The sequence below is a fragment of the Hypanus sabinus genome, chromosome 29, assembly GCF_030144855.1.
Source record: "Hypanus sabinus isolate sHypSab1 chromosome 29, sHypSab1.hap1, whole genome shotgun sequence".
Taxonomy (NCBI): Eukaryota; Metazoa; Chordata; class Chondrichthyes; order Myliobatiformes; family Dasyatidae; genus Hypanus; species Hypanus sabinus.
In genome coordinates, this window is record NC_082734.1 from 32,814,895 (window position 1) to 32,830,220 (window position 15,326).

General features: G+C 48.1%; 1 long non-coding RNA gene across 1 annotated transcript; it reads right to left on the reverse strand.

The window, feature by feature from the left end:
• Positions 1-6,951: 6,951 nt before the first annotated feature.
• LOC132382820 (uncharacterized) lies at positions 6,952-11,555 on the reverse strand. Its single transcript, XR_009508461.1, has 3 exons — positions 11,493-11,555; positions 8,244-8,299; positions 6,952-7,017 (listed from the first exon to the last, which is right to left on the reverse strand). It is a non-coding gene; the product is annotated as an uncharacterized LOC132382820 (long non-coding RNA).
• Between the last annotated feature and the right edge of the window lie 3,771 nt (positions 11,556-15,326).

The following is a 15,326-nucleotide window of genomic DNA, read 5'->3' on the forward strand; positions in this document are numbered from 1 at the left end:
AACGGTGAGGTAGTTTTCCGAAATCCGATGGAAGAAGCTGTTCCTGAAATGGTTCAGGCTCCTGTTACCTCCTCCCAGATGTGAAGGGGGCAGGTCCTGGATGGTGAGGGTCCTTTATGATGGGTGCCGCCTTCTTGAGGCATCACCTCTTTGAGATATCCTCCATGGTGAGGAGGCTAGTGCCCCTCGACGGGGCTGGCTGAGTTTATAACCCTCTGGAGCTTTTCCCGATTCTGTGCAGTGGCCCCTCCACACCAGTGGCCACCAGTGAGAATGCTCTTCCAGTGCTACCCCTCAAAGGGTCAATAGGGCATGGGCCACACATTTGGGAATGGCATGAGGAGGTTCACTGACACTGAGTCCGAGACCATAATGCAATGAATGATCGACGAGAGGCCTGGACCACCTCCCACGTGTACTGCAGAAACCCGCCCGTCTTCTCCACAGCCCCTCCCAGACCTGCAATCTCCTCTGCCTAGATGCACCCCAGCAACACAGTAGACAATAGACGGTAGGTGCAGGAGTAGGCCATTCAGCCCTTCGAGCCAGCACCGCCAATCGTATGTGGTCATGGCTGATCATCCACAATCAGTACCCCGTTCCTGCCTTCTCCCCATGTCCCTTGACTCCACTATTTTTAACAGCTCTATCTCACTCTCTCTTGAAAGCATCCAGGGAATTGGCCTCCACTGCCTTCTGAGGCAGAGCATTCCACAGATCCACAATTCTCTGGGTGAAAAAGTTTTTCCTCAACTCCGTTCTAAATGGCCTACCCCTTATTCTTAAATTCCGGTGTATACAAGCCCAGTGGCTCCAATCTTTCAACATATGACAGTCTCGCCAACCTGGGAATCAACCTCATGGACCTACGCTGCACTCCCTCGATAGCCAGCATTGAACACGTGGATGGGACGTCCTGCATCCAGATTCCCGTCCACAGTCAACCCCAACATGGAGCTTAAGTTGCTGACGGGATGCTTGGCAATTCTTACAGCCAATGCACTGGAGAGAAGCCAAACCGATCTGGGGCAGGTGTGATAACATTTCAAAGACACTCATGTAGAGCAGAAGGAATTAAAGGTTGAAGATTAGCTTTATTTGTCACATGTATAAATTGAAACTCTCAGTGAATGCATCAGATCAATCAGCGAGGGACAGCTCGCAAGTGTCGCCAGCATAGCACGCCCACCCTAACCGGTACGTCTTTGGAAAGTGGGAGGACCCAGAGGAAACCCCACCCCCCCCCAGTCACGGGGACAGCGGCAGGGATCGAACCCGGGTCCCTGGGTGCTTTAAAAGCGTTCTGCTACCATCCTGCTCTACGTGGGCAGGCAGTAAATATGATGGTTGTCAGAGGTATCAATGTAACCTTAAATGAAAAAATTACTCTTGAACCAAGAGTAAAGGAAATGAATGGGATATTGTCTCTCCTCCCACATACACTAGAGCTAAAAATCATTACCAAAGGTACTTGGGGATTTGCTTAGAAGCTTTTATAGGCTTTTTAAGTCTAAAATGAAGGCTTAGCTCCATAGGCTTTAATGAAGTGTCAGTCAGATTCTGGAAATTCATTTATTACAGAGTGTTTATTGCACCGTCTGTCACTGAAACGTTTGACTGGCTGCCAACTGGCCTGATCCCTTTTCAATTCTGTTCAAGCTGTTCTCCCAGTTCCTTTCACAAGGGCCTCAGTGCCATTTAGGGTGCGTGTTCACTGGTTTATGGGCAGGACAGGCGGCCGGGAAGCTGAGTGGCCTCGGTGGTAGGGCGGACTGGGCCTCGGGCCTCGGGCCCAGTGTCGCCCGTTTGCAGCCGGTCAGGAGAGAGACACCAGAGTCGATGCCGGAGGCAGTGCAGTGCGTCCATCAGTGCTGCTCTCCAGTTGTTGCTCGGTGTAAGACAAGCTGGATTAAACTCTCCTGCAGATTGCCCTTGCCAACAACATTCCTGGACACAGGAGCTTGGGCTGTATTATCTTGTACTTGTGTTATTTGTGCCTGGTGCTGTGTTGTGCACCTTGGCCTCAGAGGAAGAACGTGGTTTTGTCTGGTATTCATGCGTATTGATGTATGGTTGACTGACAGAACAGCCGGTTCCCTTTAACAAAATCCATTTCATTGGCGGTCAGAAGAATGAGGAGTGAACTTGCTAAAGTATACAAAATGACAAGGGGGCAGGACAGGATAAATGACAAAATGTTTTTACTGGTGAGAGAGTCTCGGATGAGGGACCTGTTGGATTGGGATGTAGTATTTAGGCTGGGGTTAGATAGTTAGGCACAGTCGTTCATTGGGCTGATTATTTAAATCAATTAAATAAATAAATAGTTATTTTTCTTGTAGTTTAAGCTTCCTGTGCTTGCTTGTATTTTTATATAATCACGTACTTGTTCAGTGTATTTTCCAGTAATTAGAGTACATTGTTTCAGTAGCAGGTAACTCTTAGACATTTTATTGGTTAGTTGCTGTCAATTAAATTCTGTTGCCTTTAGTCTAATTACTTGTTGGTCTATTCTTTCTTTGTTCGAACTCCACCATGGATACCCCCAAGCCCGGCTGCAAAAGGAGGAGGCTGCGGCAAGAGACCAGCAACCCCATCCTGTGATATCCCAGAGCTACAGAAACACCAACAGAAGCTCCAAAGACCTCGTCCCAGGGAGGACCAAGGTGGGCCACACCTGAGGGCAACTGGCCCAGTGCAGAGGGCTCTGGTGAGCCACCGTTGGCGGCCAGTGCCCCAGTCAGGGTGAAATCTTAAATAAGTAAGTAAGTAATAATAAACATGAGAAATCCAAAGTAACATACATAAGATGCTCAACAGGTCAGACAACATCTATGCAAATGAATAGATAGTCAACGTTTCGGGCCAAGGCCTTTCTTTGGGAGTGATCAGGAAGGGGGAAGATGCCAGAATGAAAAGGTTGGGGAGGGGAAGGAGGCCAGTTGGAAGGTGATAGGTGAAGCCAGGTGGGTGAGGAAGATCGAGGCTGGCTGATCCTCTGGATAGTAATGAGGAGGCCCTCTGCTGCAAATATTAGTTTTTATGCATTTTCTACATCACTACAGGCAGAAAAAAAACCCCAAATCAAAATGAAAATTAATACAGTCCAAAAATAAACATACAATAACACTATAATACAAAAAAGATCATTGAGAAAGCACCCAAATTGAAGACATGTAAAATTAGTATCCTCCCCAAGCTCCGCAACAAAAAAAATCCAGACCAACCACAACACAATATAGAGAATATAAATCAGGACATTCAAACCCCAAAACTGTAAATACACTTAAAAACAGAAGATATTAATGCCTACTACCAAAAAAACGGAGCTGAAAGCAAGGGACCGAAAAAAGAAACTTAGTTAAGAGGAAGGTTATGAAAGTACTCAATAAAAGGTCCCCAGACCTGCTGCAAATATTTACACCGTTCAAGGGAATGAACTTTGGGCCCAGCACAATAATAAGACCATAAGACCACAAGGCATAGGAGCAGAATGAGGCCATTCAGCCCATCGAGACGGCTCCACCATTCCATCATAGCTGATTTATTTTCCCTCTCAACCCCATTCTTCTGCATTTTCCCCTTAAATTTGATGCCCTTACTAATCAAGAACCTTTGCTGTAAATACAACCAATGATTTGGCCTCCACAGCCGATTGTGGCAATGGCTTCCACAGATACACCACCCTCTGGCTAAAGAAACCTCTCCTTGTCTCTGTTTTAAAGGGACATGCTTGTGTTCTGAGGTTGTGCCATCTGAACCAGTACAGAGTTTTATATTATAGAATGTACATTACCGTGCTAGGAGAGAGATTTACCCCTTGTGGCATGAATGGGGAAAATGCAATAACACTCTCACTGTCTCTGAGGAATCATTGTAGCGATGTCAAACGTTGGTTAATCTTGGATACCCTGTTCATGCGATAAACCTCATCAGATATTTCCGATCGTATCCAAAAAAACATTCCCTTCGAAGTGGGATTTCCATCACTTTTCATTCCATGGTCCTCTAACTGAGAGATCCATGGACCCCAGGTTCAGAACCCCTGAACCCCTACCCCAGACCCCAGGTTCATAACCCCTGGACCCCTACCCCGGACCCCAGGTTCAGAACCCCTGAACCCCTACCCCAGACCCCAGGTTCAGAACCCCTGAACCCCTACCCCAGACCCCAGGTTCTGAACCCCTGAACCCCTACACCAGACCCCAGGTTCATAACCCCTGAACCCCTACCCCAGACCCCAGGTTCATAACCCCTGAACCCCTACCCCAGACCCCAGGTTCTGAACCCCTGAACCCCTACCCCGGACCCCAGGTTCTGAACCCCTGAACCCCTACCCCAGACCCCAGGTTCAGAACCCCTGAACCCCTACCCCGGACCCCAGGTTCTGAACCCCTGAACCCCTACCCCGGACCCCAGGTTCAGAACCCCTGAACCCCTACCCCGGACCCCAGGTTCTGAACCTCTGAACCCCTACCCCGGACCCCAGGTTCAGAAGACCCTGAACCCCTACCCCGGACCCCAGGTTCTGAACCCCTGGACCCCTACCCCAGACCCCAGGTTCAGAACCCCTGAACCCCTACCCCAGACCCCAGGTTCAGAACCCCTGAACCCCTACCCTGGACCCCAGGTTCAGAACCCCTGAACCCCTACCCCAGACCCCAGGTTCTGAACCCCTGAACCCCAACCCCAGACCCAAGGTTCAGAACCCCTGAACCCCTACCCTGGACCCCAGGTTCAGAACCCCTGAACCCCTACCCCAGACCCCAGGTTCTGAACCCCTGAACCCCTACCCCAGACCCCAGGTTCTGAACCCCTGAACCCCAACCCCGGACCCCAGGTTCAGAACCCCTGAACCCCTACCCCGGACACCAGGTTCTGAACCCCTGAACCCCTACCCCGGACCCCAGGTTCAGAACCCCTGAACCCCTACCCCGGACCCCAGGTTCAGAAGACCCTGAACCCCTACCCCAGACCCCAGGATCAGAACCCCTGAACCCCAACCCCGGACCCCAGGTTCAGAACCCCTGAACCCCTACCCCAGACCGCAGGTTCAGAAGCCCTGAACCCCTACCCCAGACCCCAGAACCCCTGAACCCCTACCCCAGACCCCAGGTTCAGAACCCCTGAACCCCTACCCCAGACCCCAGGTTCAGAACCCCTGAACCCCTACCCCGGACCCCAGGATCAGAACCCCTGAACCCCTACCCCGGACCCCAGGTTCAGAACCCCTGAACCCCTACCCCAGACCCCAGGTTCATAACCCCTGAACCCCTACCCTGGACCCCAGGTTCAGAAGACCCTGAACCCCTACCCCAGACCCCAGGATCAGAACCCCTGAACCCCTACCCCGGACCCCAGGTTCAGAACCCCTGAACCCCTACCCCAGACCCCAGGTTCTGTACCCCTGAACCCCTACCCTGGACCCCAGGTTCAGAGCCCCTGAACCCCTACCCCAGACCCCAGGTTCAGAACCCCTGAACCCCTACCCCGGACCCCAGGATCAGAACCCCTGAACCCCTACCCTGGACCCCAGGTTCAGATCCCCTGAACCCCTACCCCAGACCCCAGGATCAGAACCCCTGAACCCCTACCCGGACCCCAGGTTCAGAACCCCTACCCCGGACCCCAGGTTCAGAACCCTGAACCCCTACCCCAGGTTCAGAACCCCTGAACCCCTACCCCAGACCCCAGGTTCAGAACCCCTGAACCCCTACCCTAGACCCCAGGTTCAGAACCCCTGAACCCCTACCCCGGACCCCATTTTCAGAACCCCTGAACCCCTACCCTGGACCCCAGGTTCAGAACCCCTGAACCCCTACCCTGGACCCCAGGTTCAGAACCCCTGAACCCCTACCCCAGACCCCAGGATCAGAACCCCTGGACCTCTACCCCAGACCCCAGGTTCAGAACCCCTGAACCCCTATCCCGGACCCCATTTACCAAGGGACCCCAGGTTTGGAACAACTGGACCCTTACCATGAACCAAGAGATGTGATCCCCAGGTGGGGAACTCCTGGACCACTACTTTTAAACAAAGAGTCAGTGGACCCCAGGCTGGGAACCCCTGCCCAAGAGGATACAAAATGTTCTGCTCTTTTGCACTGGGTATTTTACACAGAAAATATACGCTGTTTGTATGGAATTTCTCCACATCCGGGGTGGGGCTACGTGGGTTTTCTCCCACCGCTCCGGTTTCCTCCCACGGTCCAAAGACGTACCCAGTAGGTTAACTGGTCATTGTAAATTGTCCTCTGATTAGGTAAGGGTTAAATGGGGGGTTGCTGGGCAGCGCAGCTCGAAGGGCTGGAAGAGACGATGCCACGCGGTATCCCTAATGAACGAATAGATCTCGACAGATCCTGATGGCTGCTCCTCGAAAATGAGAACCCAATACAAGTGATGTTTCACTTTCTGAATTATTAATAGGAAAGTTTCCTTCCACGGCCAAGATAAATGGATTCAATTTTAGCTGTGACCTGAATATGCTTGCTTCTCCCAGAATGGATTTAACTCTGAGTACAAGTGGGAAGGATCTCGATCTCAGTCAACTCAATTATACTTTCAGTGCATCACGTGACGTTATATTTTCTGTTTTTTGATTGGGAAAGCTCATTCTAGGAAACCGCAATCTTAGTGACAGAGCAGAACCCTTTACTCAGACCTCCGGTCACCAGGGCAACGTGGCTGCAGAGGCATTGCTGGAATCACACGCTCAGTGGCCACTTTATTAGGTACACCTATATCCTTGTACGTCAGCTCTTTAACACAGATATCTAATCAGCCAGTCACGTGGCAGCAACTCAGTGCATAGAAGCATGCAGACATGGTCAAAGGCCCAGTTGTTGTTCAGACCAAACATCAGGATGGGGAAGAAATGTGATTGAAGTGAACGACTGTGGAATGGTACTCCTGTACCAGACAGGAGTGGTTTGAGTGTCTGCTGATCTCCTGGGATTTTCACACACAATAGACAGAATGGCGTAAAAACCACAAACAATCCATTGAGTGGCAGTTCTGCGAGTGAAAACGCCTTGTTAATGAGAGAGATCCGAGCAGAATAGCCAGACCAGTTCAAGCTGACAGGAAGGCGACAGTAACTCAAATAACCACACGTTACAACAGTGGAGTGTACTCTGTACCTAATAAAGAGGCTACTGAGAGTGTGCTTGTGGTGTTCTGCTGTTGTAGCCCATCCACTTCAAGGTGTGACGCATTCTGCACACCACTGCTTTGCTTGGCAAAACTCATTCTGTGGGCAACAGCTACCTAAAGGACAAAGCAGAGCCTCCTACTCAGGGGTAACACTGTGCTTGGAGAGGCACGTAATTCCTTTCACTTTGTTTTGACGTTGCTTTCCCAGCGGCTTTGTTCAACAGTTTTGCATGTTGTGTTTACTGCTGCTAAATTGAAGCCTGGCGGTGATGAGGGAGTGGGAAAGCAATGTTGCCCCACACAGTTGCGATTAATAAATCCCTATTAATACGGCTGTGTGGAGTGTAGCAATCTGCTGTGTAATATGTGCATCAGCTGAAGCTCAAAGTTAAAGGACTGGTTCATTTTCTGGGATGTCAGATTTTAGCAGTCAGTGTAATTATTTACAGTGCTGGCTGTAGGATCGGGGTTCAATTCCCGCTGCCGTCTGCAAGGAGTTTATACGTTCTCCCTCTGGCTGCCTGGGTTATCATAAGTCATCAGAGCAGAGTTAGGCCATTTGGAGTTAGACCATTCCGCGCTCCCCCCCAGAAAAATTAAACGCCAAGCTAAACAAATTCCTTCTGCCTGCGCATTGTCCATATCCCTCCATTCTATGCACATCCACTTAAATGCCTCAATCATATCTGCCGCTATCGCTTAGTGCTGCCCTCTGGTGTTCGCTTGGTGGAAGTACAAGCTGGACATGAAAACTCAGGGATTGGACAATATTATGATTCTTTTACTCTTAGTGATTGTATGGTTTCTTTCTGAAATTGTAACCAGATGTGCCATTTGTGCTATGTGGTATTTGTTGTGCGTTGTTGGTAATGTGCATTGCACCTTGGCCCCAGAGGGACATTGTTTCGTTTGACTGTATTCATGTATGGTTAAGTTAAACATGAAACTTGCTTACCACCCCTGGCGCCCACTACTCTTTGCATAAAAGCCTTTCCCCACACATCTCCTTTGAACTTGCTCCCCCTCACCTTAAATGCACACCCTGCGCTGTTCGGCAATTCGACCCTGGGAAAAAGAAACTGGCTTACCTATTCAGTCTGTGCGTCTCGTAATCGTACAGACTTCTACCAGGTTTCTCCTCAGCCTGCAAAGAAAGCAACGCAGATTTCAGAATCAGATTCGTTTGTTTATCGCAGGAACATTGAATCATACAGTGAAATGTGTGTTAGAAACCAACACACCCAAGGAAGTGCTGGGGGCAGCCCACACATTCCGACACCAGCATAGCCTGCCCACAATGCTCTGCAGAACCACACAGCGCACAACAGCTAAACCAGCCCGTCCTGGACTTCACCAGTGTCAGGGTATCGACTCCGGAATTCCCGATCACAGGCTTAACCTTCGCACTCAGCCGCTGGATTCACACAGTTTGTCCAAATTCTCCTTACAGTGCAACCCTCAGATGCAGGCAGCACCCTGGAAAATCACTTATGCACCTCTTACAAACAGATTTGAATGTAATATTGCGGATGTAGCCTAACCAGAGTTTTATAAATAGCAATAGTAAATTTTTAAATGCACTCAGTAGTCACCTGTACACCAGCTCATTAAGAAAGTATCTAATCAGCCAATCGTTGCATAAAAGACATGGTCAAGAGGTTCAGTTGTTGTTCATAGCAAACATCAGAATGGTGAAGAATTGTGATCTAAGTGACTTTGTTGGTGCCAGATGGGATGGTTTGAGTTTCTCAGAAACTGCTGATCTCCTGGGATCTGCACACACAACAGTCTCCAGAGTTTACAGAGTTTGGTCTAAAAACAAAAAAAAAAGAACATCCAGTGAGTGGCAGTTCTGTGGGCGAGAACACCGTGTCAATGAGAGGAATCAGACGGGCTCAAGCTGACAGGAAGGTGACAGTAGCTCAAATAACCACACATTACAACAGTGGGGTGCAGAAGAGCATTTCTGAATGTACGACATGTCAAACTTTGAAGTGGCTGGGCTACAGCGGCAGAAGACCACAAACATACACTCAGTGATGCACTTCATTCGGTACCTAATGAAATGACCACTGAGTGTACGTAAATGAGAAGGTGATTCTTCTCCTTATTTACTATTCCTCTCAACTCTGCTGCATGTATATTTTTCCTGGAAGTCAAGAGAAGTTCTTCAGACTTGTCAATGTTTCGAGATGTTGAAATGTTACACTTATCTATGAATCTGTCTTCCTGTCTCCGCACTATAGGAACATCTTCCTTTGTCTGCCTTGCGTTTTCTCTTTGTTTCAATAGATCTGTTCACATTTCTACTCCCTGGCCAATTACCCACTGAAGTTTTCTAATTGCTGAGAGGCTGCGCTGGGTAGTGCTGGGAAAGGGAGATAAGGCCCTTGTCAGGTTTGAGGCAGCTGTCTTAGAAGGAAACAAACTCAATTAGAAATGTCATTTTTTAACAGAAAAGAGCAAGGATGTCAAGCAATGCCCTGCTGAGCTAAACACAGGGTGTCCGTGAAGATCATCTAGCAAACTGAAGACAGTTATGTCTAGATTTACAAGGATGTTGCCAGGACTTGAGGTCCTGGGTTATGGAGAAAGGTGAGTACTTTATTCCCTAGGATGTAGAAGATTGAGTGGATATTTGTCAGAGGTATACAAAATTTTGAGGGGCATAGGCAGGGTAAATGCACGCAGGCTTTTTCCACTGTGATTGGGTGATTAGAACTAGAGGTCGTGGGTTAAGTGTAAAAGAAGAAATGTTTAATAAAGAACTTCTTCCTACAGAGGGTGGCGTGAGTGAGTGTGTGAAACGAGCTGCCAGTTGAAGTGGTTCAAAGGCTCATTTATTATCAAAGTATACAGCTCTGAACTTCTCCTCCGGGTAGCCATGAAACCAAGAAAGGAAAGAAAGACAACACGATCATCGACCCTCAAATCCCTCCTTCCTGCACAAACAAAATGAACAGAAATGGACCAGGCGCATCAACCCCCTCTCCCCCACCCGATCCCCCTCCCTGCACAAAATAAAAGAGAAAGATCGGGTGAAACATAGAAATGTAGAAAGCCTACAGCACCATACAGGCCCTTCGACCCACAAAGTTGTGCCGAACATGTCCCTACCTTGGAAATTACGAGGCTTACCCATAGCCCCCTGTTTTACTAAGCTCCATGTACCTATCCAAAAGTCTCTTAAAAGACCCTATCGTATCCGCCTCCACCACTGTTGCCGGCAGCCCATTCCACACACTCACCACTCTCTGAGTAAAAAACTTACCCCTGACATCTCCTCTGTACCTACTCCCCAGCACCTTAAACCTGTGTCCTCTTGTGGCAGCCACCATTTCAGCCCTGGGAAAAAGCCTCTCACTAAAAAGATAGAATATAAAAAACTGTAAGACTGAAAAAGAGTCTATAGTCCAAGTCCACATCAAAAACACAGAAAACCTGGGCAACACTCTCCGGGCACAGCGCAGGCTCTCCCCGCTCCGGTAGCACAGCGATCCAAAAGACTGGCAGCCAGCACTCACCCTCCACGCTCATCTCAATGTTTCACTCTCCCTCCACACTCATCTCAATGTTTCACTCTCCCTCATCGCTGTAGTCGGCAAACAATGGAAGCTTTAATCAGAGAAATGTAGTCAAACGTCGGCTCATGTGTTGTCCCGCAGTCTGCCCGCCATAAGGTTTGCTCGTGCTGTTTCTGGCTCCCGGGATCCTCTTGGAGACTGCAAAGCTCTGCAGCACCCAGACGATCTCCAAGTAGCAAATCACAGGCTCCAAAGGTTCCAGAATCACGCTCAAGATGAAAAGCAAGCGTAAGAAGCACGAAAGAGGTGGAATATCTGGTTTCATGACCTACCTAGAAGGCATCAACTGAAGGAGCGTTGTACACAGGCGCCATCTTGACCAGAAGTCAAGGGAATTCAATGGTGGATGCCAGTTTGATTTCAGCATTTAAAAGAAACTTGGATAGTTACATGGATGAGAGGTGTATAAAGTGATACATTCCGGGAACTAAGTGGCATAATTGCCAGCATACACTAGATGAACAAAAGAGCCTATTTCTGTGCTCTCCAGTGCACTCGTGCTCTATGACTCTATTTCCCTCAGCAATCAGCAAACAGTATCTATTTTACAATGGACCTCAGCTGGCAGCAAACAGGTTCTACTCAAACAGGTATCATGAAGTAGGGAACTGCAACATTAGGAATTCCTACTGAAACTGCCACAACAGAAGCTAAATTCTCCAGGAAAATTGATGGAGTGGGTATTAATTACATGGTCAGTTGTTCAGTCCCAGTCACCTTTCAAAGGCATGGCTCATTGTATAAAGAACGTACCTGGGCAATGTTCTACGTTGTTGGGGAGATGCCAGATTTGTAACTTGTCTCGAGCTGGAGCTGGTTCCTGAGTGCAGCTCTTCAGACCCACAGCTGGGATGTTCTCTGCCCCTGTAAAGATTAAAGATTATTAAAGATTAAATGTTAAAGATTAAAGACAGGCTTTACTTATTACATGCATGTTGAAACTTACAGTGAACTGCATCGTTTTTTTGTGCTGGTGACCCACACTTTCTGAGGATTGTACTGGGGACTGTCCACAACTGTTGCCACACTTCAGGGGCCAACATAGCATGCCCGCAGCTCACTAACCTGAACCCGTACGTCTTTGGAAAGTGGGAGGAAACTGGAGCACCCGGAGGAAACTCGCACGATCATGGGGGAGAACGTGCAAATCCCTTTCAGACCGCGGCAGGGACTGAAACCTCATTGCAAATGCTGTAGAGCTTTACGTTAGCCGCTCTCCACAACTATACTAACCCTTACTAATCCGTATTTCCGGCAGCTAAGCAGAAACTGGAGCATCTGAAGCAAAGGAAACTGACGCGATCACAGGGAGGACATACAAACTACTTGCAGACAGAGCCGGGAATTGAACCCCTATCACCGGCAATGTAAAGTGTGATACTGGCCGCCATAGTAGGGAGCTGTGCATGAGTTTGAGGAAATGAGAGAGGATGGGGTATTGGAGCTGGACGATGGTGTATGGGCTGGAGTTAGGGAGGGGTACAGAGGCTGGAAGAAGTTGTAAATAGGGAGGAATACTGGGCTCACTAGCACAGGAAAATCCCGAGTCCTGCTGAAGGGTTTCGGCCTGAAACATCGACTGTTTACTCTTTTCCACAGATGCTGTCTGGCCTCCTGAGTTCCTCCAGCATTTTGTGTGTGTGTTGCTTAGGAGTATGGGACTGTTTGGAGCTAGATAACTTGAAAGGTGTGTAGGGGCTGGAGAGGTTAGGGATGAGGAAGGGTGTAGTGGCTGGAGGGAGTTACAGAGACAAGGAGGAGTTACAAAGACAGGGGGAAGTTGGTGCATGGAAAGATTTGACGACAAGGTAGTAACCATTGTGTTGTCAAACCATTGTATAATGTAGAATATTAGGCACACATATACTCTGCGGCCACTCTATCAGCCAATCACGCTCCAGGAACTCAATGCATAAAGGCACGTGGACAAGGTCAAGAGGTTCCGTTGTTGTTCAGACATCAGAATGGGGAAGTGATGTCATCTGTGGAATGACTGTTGGTGCCAGATGGGGTGGCTTGAGTATCTCAGAAGCTGCTGATCTCCTGGGATTTTCACACTCAGAGTTTACAGAGAATGGTGCAAGAAATAACAGAAGTATGTCAGTGAGCAGCAGTTCTGTGGGTGTTTGTTGTTAATGAGAGAGGTCAGAGGAGGATGGTTCAGGAGGGTAACGGTAACTCAAGTACAACAGCGGTGTGCAGAAGAGCATCTCTGAATCCACAGCACGTCGCGCCTTGAAGTGGACGGGCTACAGCAGCAGAAGATCACAGACATACACTCAGTGACCATTTTATTAGGTACAGGGGGTACATAATAAACTGTCTCGGCTTGGCAGTCTGGGCTGAATGTCTGGACGGTTATAGACACATATAGAGATAATAATAAAGTAGATGTGGATATTGGCAGCAGGTGATGCAAAGGTTCATTTAGTTCACTAAGAACCAGTCAGGAAAAATTACTGGCTTGCGATCTCACACCGAGCTTTGGTACTCAATTCCTCAACAAAGCTGTCCAAGCAAAGACACAGCACTGGGGAATGAATATTTATAAAAATAATCTGTTTTATTGCAGCGATTAGAGATGACAACATTTGAAACAAAACAGGAATCAAAGTAATGAAAATCATTGTTATAATAAAAATGAATCCTGAAACTCAATTAGGTAAAAAATCTCATCAATGAGATTTGACCTTTAAAAAGAAAGCAGGAAAGAAATCCAAGCTAATGAAAATTATCTCGTTAACAAATGGCTCTTCAACTGTTCTGAGAAAGAGCAATATTTAAAATTATCATAGTGTTATTCAAATTATGCCTCATTAAGAATGCTCCGCTCTCATTAAATTTGAATATTAATGAGCAGAGGTGACAGGATGCATTTGAATACCATTCTGAGAGAGAAGTCCCTGTTGCAATGCCATGTGGACTCCCTTTAAAAAGCTGCCTCGTCCATCGTGGGTCATGCGCGAGGTCACCTGGAGGTTATGTTGTCGCCAAAAATAAAATAAGATTGAACACACAATATTTCAGTAATGTTGTAACTATATTGCAAAGCAACACACACAAAATGCTGGGGGAAATCAGCAGGTCGGGCAGCATCTAGGAATACGAGCAGACGGTCAGTGTTTCAGGCCAGGTGGGTGGAAGAGGCTGGAGAAGAAGGAATCTGATGGGAGAGGAGAGTGGACCACAGTAGAAAGGGAAGAAGGAGGGGACCCGGGAGAAGTAAAAGGTCGGGGCGGTGGGGGGATGGTGTGGAAAAGAGGAAAAATCAATGTACATGCCATCAGGTGGAGGGTACCCAGACCGAATGGGAACGGGAATCGGATTTGATACGTTTGGCCACCAGGATGTCGTGCTTGTGGCGGATACAGCAGAGGTGCTCGACAAAGCGGATCCCCAACTTATGGGTCTCACCAACGTAGCGGGTGCAGTTTTTGGAGCAACAGACACAATAGGCAACCCCAGCAGGTTTCACAGGTGAAATGTAAACATATTGTTTGTTGTTTACATAATTCATTATGGTTTATATGTAAGAAGTAAGTGAATGGCACACGTTAAGTAGACAAATATCCCGGCTCCTGTGTTTTTCTTTCAATTAGTTTCTGGAGCTACAAAACACAACACACCCACTCTCACGAATCAAACATTCTTTTTATTTGACTTGTGCACAAGGGGAACAGCATAGCTTCCTGTCACCCACACTGTTCTGAACAGAAAGCTCCTATTGTCGTACAGAATTCCTTACTTGCAAGATCAATCTCCATGCACAACTTTGCTGTCGTTGTTCAGTCCGACTCTTCGTGACCTCACGGGCCACAGGGTCCATAGGGTTTTCACGGCAAGATGCGGAGGTAGGTTCCTTCCACACAGATACTGCTGCTGCCCAGGTTGGGACCCAGCTGGGTTTGAACTCAGGACCATCCGCCTTGAAGTCCAGAGCTGATGCCGCCACACCGCCAGCACGATAGAGACAAGAATAAAGGAAACGTGTGAAGCACGCCCAACAACCAAGGGACACCTTCTTTGCTAACTTCAAAATGTCATCCGTTGTCCGCATATAGTTTATATTAGTCTTAACATATCTATTGTGAATGGTTAAAATTAATAGAAACTATCTGCCCACAACCGATGACACTTTGAAGTTAGTAAAGCAATTGTCCCTTCATTGTTGGGTGTATTTCACATCCTTCCATTATTCCTATCTCACTTGTCTCCAGCAGCCCCTGCTGTGTTAATGACACGACATTTTAAGAAGATCTTTCTGGAAAAGTCTCTCTCATCTGGCTTGAGTGCATACCGCCTCAGTCACCCCCCACATCTCCCGTCTCTAGTAAGCACAGTGTCCCTGGCAGTCTCACTTCAAAGGTCTCACTCGACTACAACTAACCCAGGCTATCTTTGCCGTCTTTAACCCTTGCCTTGCCGCAACTTCCACAGTTGAGTGGCACACTGACTGTGCACTGGATTGAGTGGTAGGGTGAGAGGGGCAATTTCAGGACGCCCGAGGCTGTGGAGCTGAATCCAAGCACATCCTTAGGTGTGTTGGTTCAAAGTTCAAAATAAATTTATTATCAAAGTACATAAACG